Here is a 13,189-nt window from a genome sequence, read left to right on the forward strand (position 1 = left end):
AATTCAAATTGATTATCTACGGGACATCACAAAAATGATGAAAAATTCCCTTTAGTGACAAAGTATAATTTTCTTGTTTTAACTTCATAAAGGAAAATCCAATCCACTAAAAGAAATTGCAAATTAAATGACATTACATAAAGAGCACTTTAATTATTAAGAACATAAAAAATAACTGAAAATGGTAAGGAAAATATGTTATGCTCGATACACATCTCCTTTGAATAGCTTCTGCGTTTGTGCAAATAAGTTCCTATTACTCCTGAAAAGTCTGCTTCATAAAACACATCACTCATTCCCGAGAAGTGTTCTTTCAGCACTCCAGGCAGCACTGCTCTGCAATCGAACATTCTTTGATCATAAAAATACATCACCCTGAAATGTCATCCACATAACACTGTGTTTCTGTTTTTTGTATTGTTGGCAAAATGGTACACAATACTACAAAACATACGAAGATTATAAATTGGCTCAGAATGAACTACACAGTATCGAGAGAAATAAATGGGGCACGATCACATCGGACCCTTTATTGCCAAATGTTAACTCAATTACAGGACATTTTCCACTAACAAATTCCATTTGCTCTGAGAAGGTAGAATTTTTTTGAATAAAAGTAAGTGATAACATTTGATCTTTGCAGCACAGTGTGCTCTACTGTTGAAGTTTCCCAGGTTTTTTTTGCTTTTGAACTTCTGTTAATTAAACTTTGCTGTGCAGTGAGACTTCAGTATGCCGTGTAAATTGCTTATAAGCTGCAACTTCCAGTGCCACCTTTAATATGTCATCTGCTACTGGTCCACGAAGTTAAGTTACTCGGAGTGGGTTGCATGTGATGGAAATATATGCTGAGCAAGGAAGACTGCTCAATGTGTCGTCTGTGCAATGGTAGATCTGTGGTAGATGAAGTGCAATGTAAATTGTATGTGCTTGTTGCATAGTGACACAATGGCCTTGTAATTATTTTGGTTGCTGAAATTGAAATCGCCTTTACAATCTATGGCGTTTTCCCATTTTCTGTAGTATTTTTTTTTTCAGTGTGATCATAAAATTAGTTTTTTTTAAACAATATATGCATATGATTTATTGAGTTGTATTTTGTGCATTGGTGAGGCCCGAGTTTCTAGCAGATAGTCTTAGACTGTCCTACCTCTCTATCCTGAGAGTTAAGTGCTAAAGCTGATAGTTGGTCACCGGTTTTAAGAACTGAAAGAAGGGAGGTCTCAGAGCACCAGATGTAAATGTGCTCCATTGATCTAGCTGGAGCCCAATAACTTCTAATTGCCCTGCGGCCCCCTTCACCGCGCAACAGTTTTCTAATTTTGGCTGTGAGTGGTATCAGATCACTAGATTCCAGTGCACACAGATAGCATCTACGAACTCCGGTTTTTGTCAAACATAGCCTATGCATTAAAAAATAAATATTTGTGTAGATGGTTCAAAGCTATGATGAGGGACGAACTTGAAATGAAATATAGGGATCGTCCTGGTGGAGACATACTTGCTTAAATTAAAGAAGTTGAAGTACTCATTCCTACCTAGGCTCAGCAGAGGGAAGGAGATGAAGACCCTTCTATGAAGGTTAAGGATCTGTATAAATATCTGCATCACGCCACCTGGTACGAAGGAGTGGTCTGGAGGACACAAGGCTAGGACAAAGAAAACACAATTTTACATGTAAAGTTCAGTGTGAGTTGTAAACTTACAAGGAGACACGCCTAGGCCGATGAACCTTTTGACCACGTTCGGAGACTTCCCAGAACGAGATATCTTTTTAACATCACAATCAATATGACAATAAGTCACGCAATATTCGCAATACCTAATCAACAAGTTAATCAATGACATTCAATAAGAATCGATAAGCGAACACACCATGACCTTTCGGCAATCAATAACCACACAAATCTAATTTAAGTGTTAGGATATTTATTCCCTATTAGTTACAACCTAATAGTCATTTCCGATAATCTCATTAACAACCAATCTTATTAGTAACCCTTCAAACTTGTAATTAGAACACACTTAATCTATTCATAGAGAACACTTATTCAGCATTATCACATCATTAATAAGAATCAGTTTAGCAAAGTCTCCGTTGTGCAAGATTCAACAAAGCAAGAACCCAGTCATTTGTCTACAGTATTTGCGTCAGATTTTAGTGAGCACCTTAACTAACCTCGAATTAGCATCAGCATGTTGGGCTTCATGCAAAACAATTTAGTGAACACAAATTTGGAAAACATCTAACTAAGGCTTCTATCAAAAGAGCAGTTGGTACCTAGAAAGAAAAGGCAAACAGACAATTACAATTTGCATCAGATAGTTACCCCTCCAACGAATCAGCAAACAGCATCAGTCTTCGTCCTCAGGACATCAGTCGATTCAGCATCAGCAAGGATAGGACAGGGCAAAGTCTCAGTATGGCATAGCTAAAAATAAGGCTCTTACCTCGTATGGAGGAGAACTAAGTATCAGGTAAGAATTCAATAGAGGATGGTTGAGATATCAAAAGAATAAACAACAAAGTCTCAAAGACAAATGACAAAGGTATAGCTTGGTGGGATGTCCAGTAAAAGGTAATAATGTCTGATTTCTCTTCTGGTCACGCCGTTATATCAAAACTGTCGAACTAGCCCTTAATTCCTCATTGGATCAATTTTGGTGCATCATTATCTCTGTCCAATAATTCTCCACGCCCCTCACTAGAATTTTCCACAAAGCACAGTTATCATGCAATTGATTGGCCCACGTTGTTGACGTCTTCATCAGTAGGAATGTCAGGTAAGAAAGTTTCACCTTATGCTCCAGTCAGTAGTCCCATTGTCTTCCCCTAGTCTAGACAGCTTTGTACCTGTGATTAATTACACTGTTGCATTTGGCAAGAATGTCTCATTGAGCAAGTCGGATCCCATGAGAAAGAATTTACTACGGCTACACACATATCTCTAGCTTCTGGAAAAGTACAGCTTCGTGTCCTTCAGGAAAGCAAGCAACACATTGCACATTAGAAAAACACAGTTTAAAATGAGACCAGGCAGCTAGGCCCATACCCTCGCTAATCGAAGGCCTAGTGATTTAAGTTAACAAACCCCTAATACATGATTTTAATTAAGATACGCTAATACAAATTCAAAATGTTAGTACACGATTTATACATCATTAATAACTTTCATTAGCCTTTGTATACATTGATGGCCACTCCCAGTGAGCACATTTCAAACGTGTGCATTATTTTCTACATTATCACATTTTCTATGCAGCTTCATTACAGAATATATTGCAAGCTTTTCATGTTAATATTCATTTTAAAGATCACACTCCAACAATTCCTCCTCTGATGACTCTTGTCATCACACAATCCTTTCCCCTTACAAATTTACATTCTAGAATTCCTTCATCTCAATTTCTTCTCTTCATCGTTCCCCCTGTGATTTTGCCCTAAACTATTTTTCCCTTTGTTTTTCTTCCTTCCTCTTATTATTTTTTGCCATTTTCAATTTCATTATTGTACCAATTTTACATGACAGCTATAATCCAAATATACAAGCTATAACAATCAATATTCCCTGTATTATTTTCGCCAGTATCCCATGCCAAATACTTCTAAACCAACTCCTCACTGAAGCAAGTCCTTTCCCAACCTTTTCCCAAACACCTGGTTCTTTCAGTTCCTTCAAATCTGTACTATCCCTAGTCAAGTTAGTAAACATACTTCTAATCTCATTACCATTGTCAGGTATTGAAGCACAACAATGGCGCTCAGTAAGCACCTTACAGACTCTGCCATTTTTCGCTAAAAGAATGTCTAAAGCAAGCCTGTTTTGAAGAGTCATAGCCCTCTCCTCAGCAAGATCAGAATCCATCAGGAGTATAGCCCCTGTAAAATTTGTCAGCATGTTATCCACAATAGTAGACAACTGTTGAATCTTTATGGAGTTTAAGATAACTCCCACTGAGCGAATTATCACCCCAAATATGTCTCCTACTACACCAGCAGCAGTTTCTCTCCTTTGTCTAGTACGATGTAATTCAGACAATTTCGGAAACCTTTTCAAGTCCTCAAGCTGATGTATCTTTGGGAAGATTATCCCCAAATAACATGTCCCACACCATCCCTTTGGAAGACGGTAATAAGCATTAAGTCCACATATATAATAGATCCCAGGGATCGCTGGATCCTGTCCATTTAACATGAACGTCCACTTACTCTGAAACAAAAAGACATGCTTACATTCACTCACTCCCACAAACACATTGTCATAATATGACTTTGGTCTAGATATGCAAAGTTTACCTACGTGTAGTGCATCTAAAGCTAACTTCCCTTGTTTCCTAACTGCACTGTAACTTTCACTACTAGCAAAAGCTTGCTGCTGCAATACTTTTTCTAATTTACCCTTCAATGCCCGTCTTCTGTCTTCCGTGTGATCTAAAAAGCTTTTCTCTACAGGTGTAAGCAAACATGTCAAATTATTGCGGTGTGCATAGGATGTACTAATTGTTAGTGTCGCCTCAAAGAATCCCTTAACTAACTTTATGCTATAGTATTTGGCTACACTACTCAAATCCTCTATGATAGGCACATAAGAAAACACAAGGTCGTGATTGGAGTAAAAATATTGAATCTCTTCCTGATTATAGAATCTTGTTAGTAACAGACTACAGCTTATCCCATATGTTAATGGCAAACTGTGAGAAGTAACCCCCTCTCGTACCGAAACAGGAATCTGTGTACACACATAACCATCTTTTGCATCCATTGTGTCAACATACTCACTCAGCAAGCGATACAAAACATTAGTTGATAATTCCCCTTTTGCATTAGTCCCCTCATGCAAATATTTTGTATCCTGCTCAAACCTCTCCCAAGCTGATAGTGCAGTGGCGGTCTCAGGAATTGTAGCATTGTTAGTTCAACTCTTACCCACTAATGGCATACCCACAATCACAACTATGATAAATATCACACACACGACACCCAAACCAACACCGAAATATTTACAACGCCTACTTTCCCTATTATCACCTCTAATGTTAGCCATGATCTGTAAAGAATCAGAAAGTTAAGGACGATTAGTTCAAACAACAACCAACAGAGGACAGTTAAAACTCTTTTTTTTTCCTCAGCAAAGTTAAAGCAAGCAAAAGTCTTTCTTCAGCAATTATTTACAGCTTTCACATTCACTCCCAAGATCCTTGTCAATTCAGGTTAGCAGCTTGGCAAAATCAGTTTTCAAAAGTCAATTCAGGTTAACAGTGTCACATCCGGTAAGTTATCAGTCTCTTTTCTCAGTTCCCTTCTTTAACTCAATTTTCATGCCAACGCAGTCTCTTTGGCCAAACTCAGGTGCAAAGTACTGACCTGGGACTTTTCGATCAAAGCAAAACGTCAAGAACTCTTGTTGCCATTCAGCTGATGTTGCATACGCCCATTCAGGACCTGCGTACCTTCTGTTCGCTACTCTCTTTCTTTCTAAATTTGCGATCACCTTGCAACTCCCCTTCACTCAGATCTTCTCTCCTTGTTGTATCAATCTCTTCCTCTACTGCATCTTCGATGACCACTTTCCCTTTGTTCACTTGCAATTCCGGCCACTTATCTCCTTTCAGTGTCTCTCTGGCCTTTGATCTTTCCTTTGGCAACCCTTTGCCCTCCTCTGACTCCATGGTGTTTCCTCTTGATGGACCTGCAATTTGATCGGAAGAGTCTGGACAACTCCTTCACCTTCTGGCTCTGTCAGGGGCTCTAGCTCTTTTCCATATTCATCTGCTTTTGGGAGAACCTCCTTCTGACTTGGCCCTCCTGGTGCCTCAATTGAGATAGGCTCACCGTCACCCCTCTGGGTCTCTTCTCCTTCGTCTCTTACTGGTATGACTAAGCCGTCCTCAACAGGCTCTCCTTCTGTCTCAGTTCCCCTTTGATCACTCTCCGGCCCTGAGACTTCCTTCTCTATTGTTGGTACTTTCAACAACTCAACTTTCTCATCAGTTGGACACGTCACCTTTTTCGTGTGACTGGCATGGATCCAGTTCGGAATTCCCACACACTTCACAGCAGTAGTAGTCGTTAGTATCACTTGATATGGCCCCTTCCAACGTGGCTCCAAACACGACTTCCTTACGTGTTTCTTGACGACAACCAGCCTTCAGATTGTGCCCTGGATCATTTATCGGTGGCAGGGTGGTAGCTTCCACCTGGTGAGTGAAAGAGTGGACCATGTCAGCCAGACCCTTGCAGTAGTCCAAACCATATCATCTGTGATATTCACAAGAGCATTCGCAGGCACTGCGGACAGTCTCATAGCTCAGCCCATGAGAATTTCATGAGGAGATAGTCCTGTTTTCTTGTTAGGTGTGTTTCTCATGGACATTAACACCAAAGGCAATGCATCATGCCATTTCAAATTTGTGGCTGCACACTTTTTTGCCATTCTCAACTTCAGAGTACCATTCATCTGTTCCACTAGTCCTGGTGCTTCAGGGCGGTAACTACAGTGCAACTTCTGTTCAATGTTCAATGCTGCACACAATAGCTTAACCACCTCATTGTTGAAGTGACTTCCCCTATCTGATTTTAAAGAGATCAGAAACCCGAAACGTGGTATCAATTCCCTAAGCAGCAGCTTCACTACTATGAGACTGTCATTCCTATGTGTAGGGTATGCTTCAATCCAGTGACTAAATATACACACAATCACCAACACATATCTCAGACCTCCACACACAGGCATCTCAATAAAATCCAATTGCATTCTGCTAAATGGACCTCCTGATCTCCCGATGTGGCTCAAATTCACCACTGTCCCTTTCCCCGCATTCATCTGTTGACAGATGATGCACCTGTGACAAATTGCTTCTGCAGCTTGTCTGAACTTCGGGTTAAATCAGTCAATTTTGAACAACTTGATCATGGCATCCCTCCCAATGTGTGCTTGACCATGGTAAAACCTTGCAAACTGGAGACTGTTCGGCAAAACCATTTTCCCCTCATCTGAGACCCACAGGTCATCTGGTCTTTGTGCACATTGCATCCTAACCCAAGAACGCTTCTCATCTTTGCTGGCACATCCCTGCAGCAATCTCAATTCTTCTAACATGTCAATCACCCTTAATACGTAACCTGTGCATGCCTCATTTTCTGTTTCAGGTAACAATTCCCACTGATCCTTAAATGATATACATTTCAATGCGCAAAACCTTGCGACTTGATCCACATATGCATTTTCCATTGAAACAAAGTCTTGTGATTTCAAATGAGTACTGCATTTCACCACAGAAATTTCATGAGGTAACTGAATCGCGTGCAACAACTCCTTAATTCTTTCACCATTTTTCACTGGAGAACCAGAAGAGGTCAGGAAACCTCTCTGCACTCCTCACTATCTGAATTCTCATCCGACCATTCATCGTTTATTCCATTCTCACCACGTAATGGGAACTGTTGTACTGCGTTACTTTGACTAATTCTTTGACCTGTGACCTGTTGAGGAAGCATCACCTGTTGCTGTTCCATTGGCGCTAAGGGCAATTGCATTTGCTGTCTTGGTACCATGGGAACCTGCTGCTGCATTTGCTGCATCTGCATCGGCTGTACACGTGGCATCTGCACCTGCTGCATGGGTTGGAGACCCTGCATCTGAATCATGTTATTCTGAAAGTTCGGATTTGGACCTCTCAACCTTGGTCCCTTCACGTTTTGAAATGCACTGACATCATTGCTTTGTTGAACTACACCCTCCTGCACCATCATCGGGCACTCCTGCTTCCATGTCCAACGCCCCTGCAAGCATGACAAAGTAACATCTTCTTCATCCCCTGCACATTGTTTTGAACCACTATAGTATTCAAGTCTGTGCTTCTGTTCATAAAACCTCTGCGACCTCTGCCTCTCACTTGCGCCTGAAACATCCCGTTTCCTTGCGGCTGTTGGACCATCTGTTGTAGACACCCTCCCTGCATCCCTGACTGTGCTGCCTTAATTTGCATCACCATCGCTTTCCCCTTCAACTTTCTCTGCTTCAATTCAATCTCGTCACTACAGTATTTCGCATACTGCAACACCTCGTCAATTGGCTTTGCTTGCCAACAGATCAAGTGATTCTTAATCATTTGGCTAATCTCAGGTCTCAACCCTTCAACAAATCTGAACACAAGGTGATTCATGTCCTTTGCTTCAACAACCTCTGTACAGCTATAGTTCTTGAACGCTTTCAACAACCTCTCATAAGAGGCATGTATCGACTCTTTGGGTTCCTGTGCTGTCCGATCAATCTTTTGCCAATCAACATTCTGCGGCGAAACTCTCTGCTTCAAGAACTCAAACACCCTATAGTAGTATCTCATCACCCTAGGAGACGGTGCTCCTGTGACTTCATCCCTTGCTGGTTCCGCAGTCGGCCAATCCACGCTTCTCTTGCAGTCAAGCCACAGATCAGCTGGAACTATGATCTCAAAGAGAGTATTCAGTTCTTCCCAGAGACATTTCGCAAGCTTTACAAACCTGTTGGTCTGCTGATACCACTCTATTTGTTTCTCCCTCAGCCTGGGAAAGTCATTTGTAAATGACAGGATATCACCTCTGGTCCATGGAACCTGTACAAGAAACCCTCCAGCCACGTCTCTCATCTGTAACATCTTTACTGCACCCACATCCTGTGAGGCCTTTGCTGGCTGCTCTATGCAATCACTTTTCCTCTTATCTCTTTTCTTCGCCCATCTGCCTTCCCACTTCTCTAAGGCTCCCCAAACCTGTGCACTCTGCAGTATTTCTTTAAGGTGTGCCTTCATCCCAGTAGATCTCATATGTTCAAAATCCTTAGGCTCAAAGTCTAACCTGTAACTCCTCTCCAGATGTTTGATATTGTCTAAGTCTATTTCATATTTGTCTGCCAAATTTGCCAACCTCTGGTGCACTCTGCTCATTTCTTTAGTTATTTTTGGACACAAATACCTCAATTCTGCCTCAGTGTATGATTCTAGCCTATTCACTCCCATGCTCCCTTCAACTAGTTCATTTGCGTCCATGCCCAACCAAACAAAAAATAAAGGGACTCTTCCCTTTCTGACCTTCCTGCCACAGCAGGAGTAGTCTGTGGCGAATTCAACTTGTCTAACCAATCGTTCAATTGTTGCGCAGTTAAACCTTACAAGGAGATATTCCCAGCCTGCGTTATCGGTGTTTGCGTTATGTTTGTACTCGAGATCTGCGGAGTCAGCAGTCGCAAACCTGATTGTCTCATAACATCTGGAGGAGCCCCAATTGGACTGAAGTCTAATAAAGACCTAGACCTTTCGAATGTCGGTTCCACTGGAGTCACCCCTTGAGAGCTCCTACAAACCCTCCTCTTGTCATCTCTTGGGTCATTATTCCTTGATCACAGACACTAGGCTTTGCCTGTGCATACAATAATACTGGTGGACCAACTGTAATGGGCAAAGATATGGTGGCTGGCGGCTGCCTGCTTCCCAAAACCTGTGGAGCACTAACTCCCATATTCTGGTTTATTACTGCTGCCATGGCTGACTGTGGTCCTGCGATCGAAGTGTAATTCGGAACGATTTGTTGCTGTGCCTGGGGCAGTAAAGGTGGAGTTGGCTCGGTCTGTATCAGCTTTGGTCTCGTATATGTCGGATCTGACGGCACCATCAAATTTGTGGTTGTCTCTAAAATCGGGACATCAGGGTAAAGCCTCTGAACCTGCGGTGGCTGCAGCTGAGGTTGCATCACTGGAGCAGTGGACATACTAATACTACTCTGCACCAGGACTGGTGTGGAGACAGGACTAACCTGTACTAGATTTGCTATCACCTTGTTCTGAGTTGAACTTACAGGGCCTGTACTAGTACTTGGTCTATTGTCATCTATTGCATATGGCGGTGGTCGGTCGTTCAGTAACTGATTAAGGAACTCGTCATCGTCTGAGTCATCCATCTCTGACCAGGGCTTCTTAGCCTCTTTGTCTATAGAAGAAATCTTGTCAGTCTTACAAGTGGCTTTTCCCCCTTTGTTTTCATTTTCTTGAGCTATTGCTGTAAACATCCTAACTCCATCTATTGTTTCTCTTCTCTAGACTCTCTGTGCACTTTTCCACCTAGCCTCCGCTAGTGTCTTTTCTGCTTTCCTCATTCTCCTCTCAAATTTCTGTTGCTGCTGTCGTATTGCCATCAGTTCTCAGATTGCTAGTGCCTCAAACTGTGCTGGCCTTGGAGGTGACTGTAGCTCATTTAACACCCTCTGCACATTTTCCAAAATTCTTATGTTGAACGTTCCGTGCTCCGGAAACGCCAAGCACCCTTCTTTCTCTGTCACTTCGCACCATTGCTTTAGCCAATGACATGGCGCGACTCCCCTCTCCTCCATTACGCCATAAGCCGGTGTATCCTCTGGCGGTGTAACCTCTCCTACACTCGCAGTAATATATGTATCTCCTGTCAAAGCGCTCATTAAAGCCTTGAAAAATTTCATTTTTGCGTCTTTTATTTTGTTTACAATCGAATGAGGAAGTGACTTTAATGCCCAGAACTCTCTTCGCTTACCTTCTCAACCAATTGCCTCTCACGGAAGGCTGCCAATCCGTGCGTGACCCTTCTCACTAACCGACCTATCCCAGCAGGGCTCCAATGATGTCACACTCACACACACTGCGGCTGACAAATTCTTACGGCTTGTCTCCCTCACTCTCTATTCACACAAAACTAATGCAATATATTGCGAGCACCAACAAAACTCAAATTTGCCGGTTTACTTACAGGAAAGGGTAACACAATTGCTTCAGAACTTTACAGAGGTTTTGCTTAGCCTCAGCCGCTACTCTCTCCTTCTCAGATCCCGCACTCGCAAGCAAAATTTGACTCGCAAATTTTACTCTTGACTTGTCAATGGGTGGTTCTAGTGCACTTTAGAACTCACCAAGGGCCATATGTACGAACACTTTTTCCCATACACACAGAATGGGTAAAAACCTTTGTTACATCTGGCCCCAACTCTCCATCAAAGTTTTCATTCACTCACATGGACTCAAACTCGACTCGTCAACCACGCCCGATTGACCTCTCAAACAGCGCACATTAGAACATAAACCAAGTGTCTCATACAGTTATCAATATACTTTGGAGGCCTAGACCACCAGGGTCCGTACATCACCAACAACCACGTGGACAATTGTTTTGAGCACAAAGTGCCACACTCACATGAAGTTTTCCGACTTCCCTACTCTCATACTGTGAAGTACGCACACTCCTACTAAAACATTACCTAGCCTAAAATTCTCACAGACTTCACAATTCACCTGCAGTATGCATAAGCTGTGCAAGCGCAAAACCCTACTTCATTCATGCTATCACTAGAAAGCCGAGAACATAGCCAACTCACTTCAGCAGGCTCCAAAATTCCAGGAAAGTCATTTGGGACTTAGGAGCACATCATTTCTCCAATTAGCATCATTGAAAAATAACAATTTTCCCAAAACCCAATTTTCCGATACACCTTGCTTACTTCCAAACTACGCTCATCAATTTCTACCAAACCTTTTGAACCAACAATTTAATCAAACTGTGTTCCCTCGTCCTGGGGCCCCAAGCGCCAAACCATCCTCTGCTACAAAAAACTGATAGCGCATCAGGACCTTGATAAGTAAACTTACAAGGAGACACGCCTAGGCTGATGAACCATCACAATCAATATGACAATAAGTCAAGAAATATTCGCAATACCTAATCAACAAGTTCATCAATGACACTCAAGAATTGATAAGCGAACACACCATGACCTTTCGGCCAATGAATAACCACACAAATCTAATTTAAGTGTTAGGATATTTATTCCCTATTAGTTACAATCTAATAGTAATTTCCAATAATCTCATTAGCAACCAATCTTATTAGTAACCCTTCAAACTTGTAATTAGAACAAACTTAATTTATTCATAGAGAACACTTATTCAGCATTATCACATCATTAATAAGAAGCAGTTTAGCAATGTCTCCGTTGTGCAAGATTCAACAAAGCAAGAACCCAGTCATTTGTCTATTTGCATCAGATTTTAATGAGCACCTTAACTAACCTCGAATTAGCATCAGCATGTTGGGCTTCATGCAAAACAATTTAGTAAACACAAATTTGGAAAACATCTCTCTACGGCTTCTATCAAAAGAGCAGTTGGTACCTAGAAAGAAAGGGCAAACAGACAATTACAATTTGCATCAGATAGTTACCCCTCCAATGAATCAGCAAACAGCATCAGTCTTCATCCTCAGGACATCAGTTGATTCAGCATCAGCAAGGATAGGACAGGGCAAAGTCTCAGTATGGCATAGCTAAGAATAAAGCTCTTCCCTCGTATGGAGGAGAAGTAAGTATCAGGTAAGAATTCGATAGAGGATGGTTAAGATATCAGAAGAATAAACAACAAAGTCACAAAGATACATGGCAAAGGTATAGCTCGGTGGGATGTCCTGTAAAAGCTAACAATGGCTGATTTCTCTTCGGGTCACGCTGTTATATCAAAACTGTCGAACCAGCCCTTAGTTCCTCATTGGATCAATTTTAGTGCATCATTATCTCTGTCCAATAATTCTCCACGCACCTCACAGTTCTCATGCAGTTGATTGGCCCATGTTGTTGACGTCTTCATCGATAGGAATGTCAGGTAAGAAAGTTATAGTTTACGCTCCAGTCAGTAGTCCCATTGTCTTCTCCTAGTCTAGAGAGCCTTGTACCTGTTACGAATTACACTGTTGCATTCGGCAAGAATGTCTCCTTGAGCAAGTCAGGTCCCATGAGAAAGAATTTACTACGGCTACACACATATCTCTAGCTTCTGGAAAAGTACAGCTTTGTGTCCTTCAGGAATGCAGCACATTGCACGTTAGAAAAACACAGTTTAATATGAGACCAGGCAGCTAGGCCCATACCCTCGCTAAACTAAGGCCTAGTGATTTAAGTTAACAAACCCCTAATACATGATTTTAATTAAGATACGCTAATACAAATTCAAAACGTTAGTACACGATTTATGCATCATTAATAACTTTCATTAGCCTTCGTATACATTGGTGGCTACTCCCCGTGGGCACATTTCAAACGTGTGCATTATTTTCTACGTTAACACATTTTCTATGCAGCTTCATTACAGAATATATTGCAAGCTTTTCATGTTAATATTAATTTTAAAGATCACACTCCAAC

This window comes from Pleurodeles waltl, chromosome 4_1 (genome assembly GCF_031143425.1).
Source record: "Pleurodeles waltl isolate 20211129_DDA chromosome 4_1, aPleWal1.hap1.20221129, whole genome shotgun sequence".
Taxonomy (NCBI): domain Eukaryota; kingdom Metazoa; phylum Chordata; class Amphibia; order Caudata; family Salamandridae; genus Pleurodeles; species Pleurodeles waltl.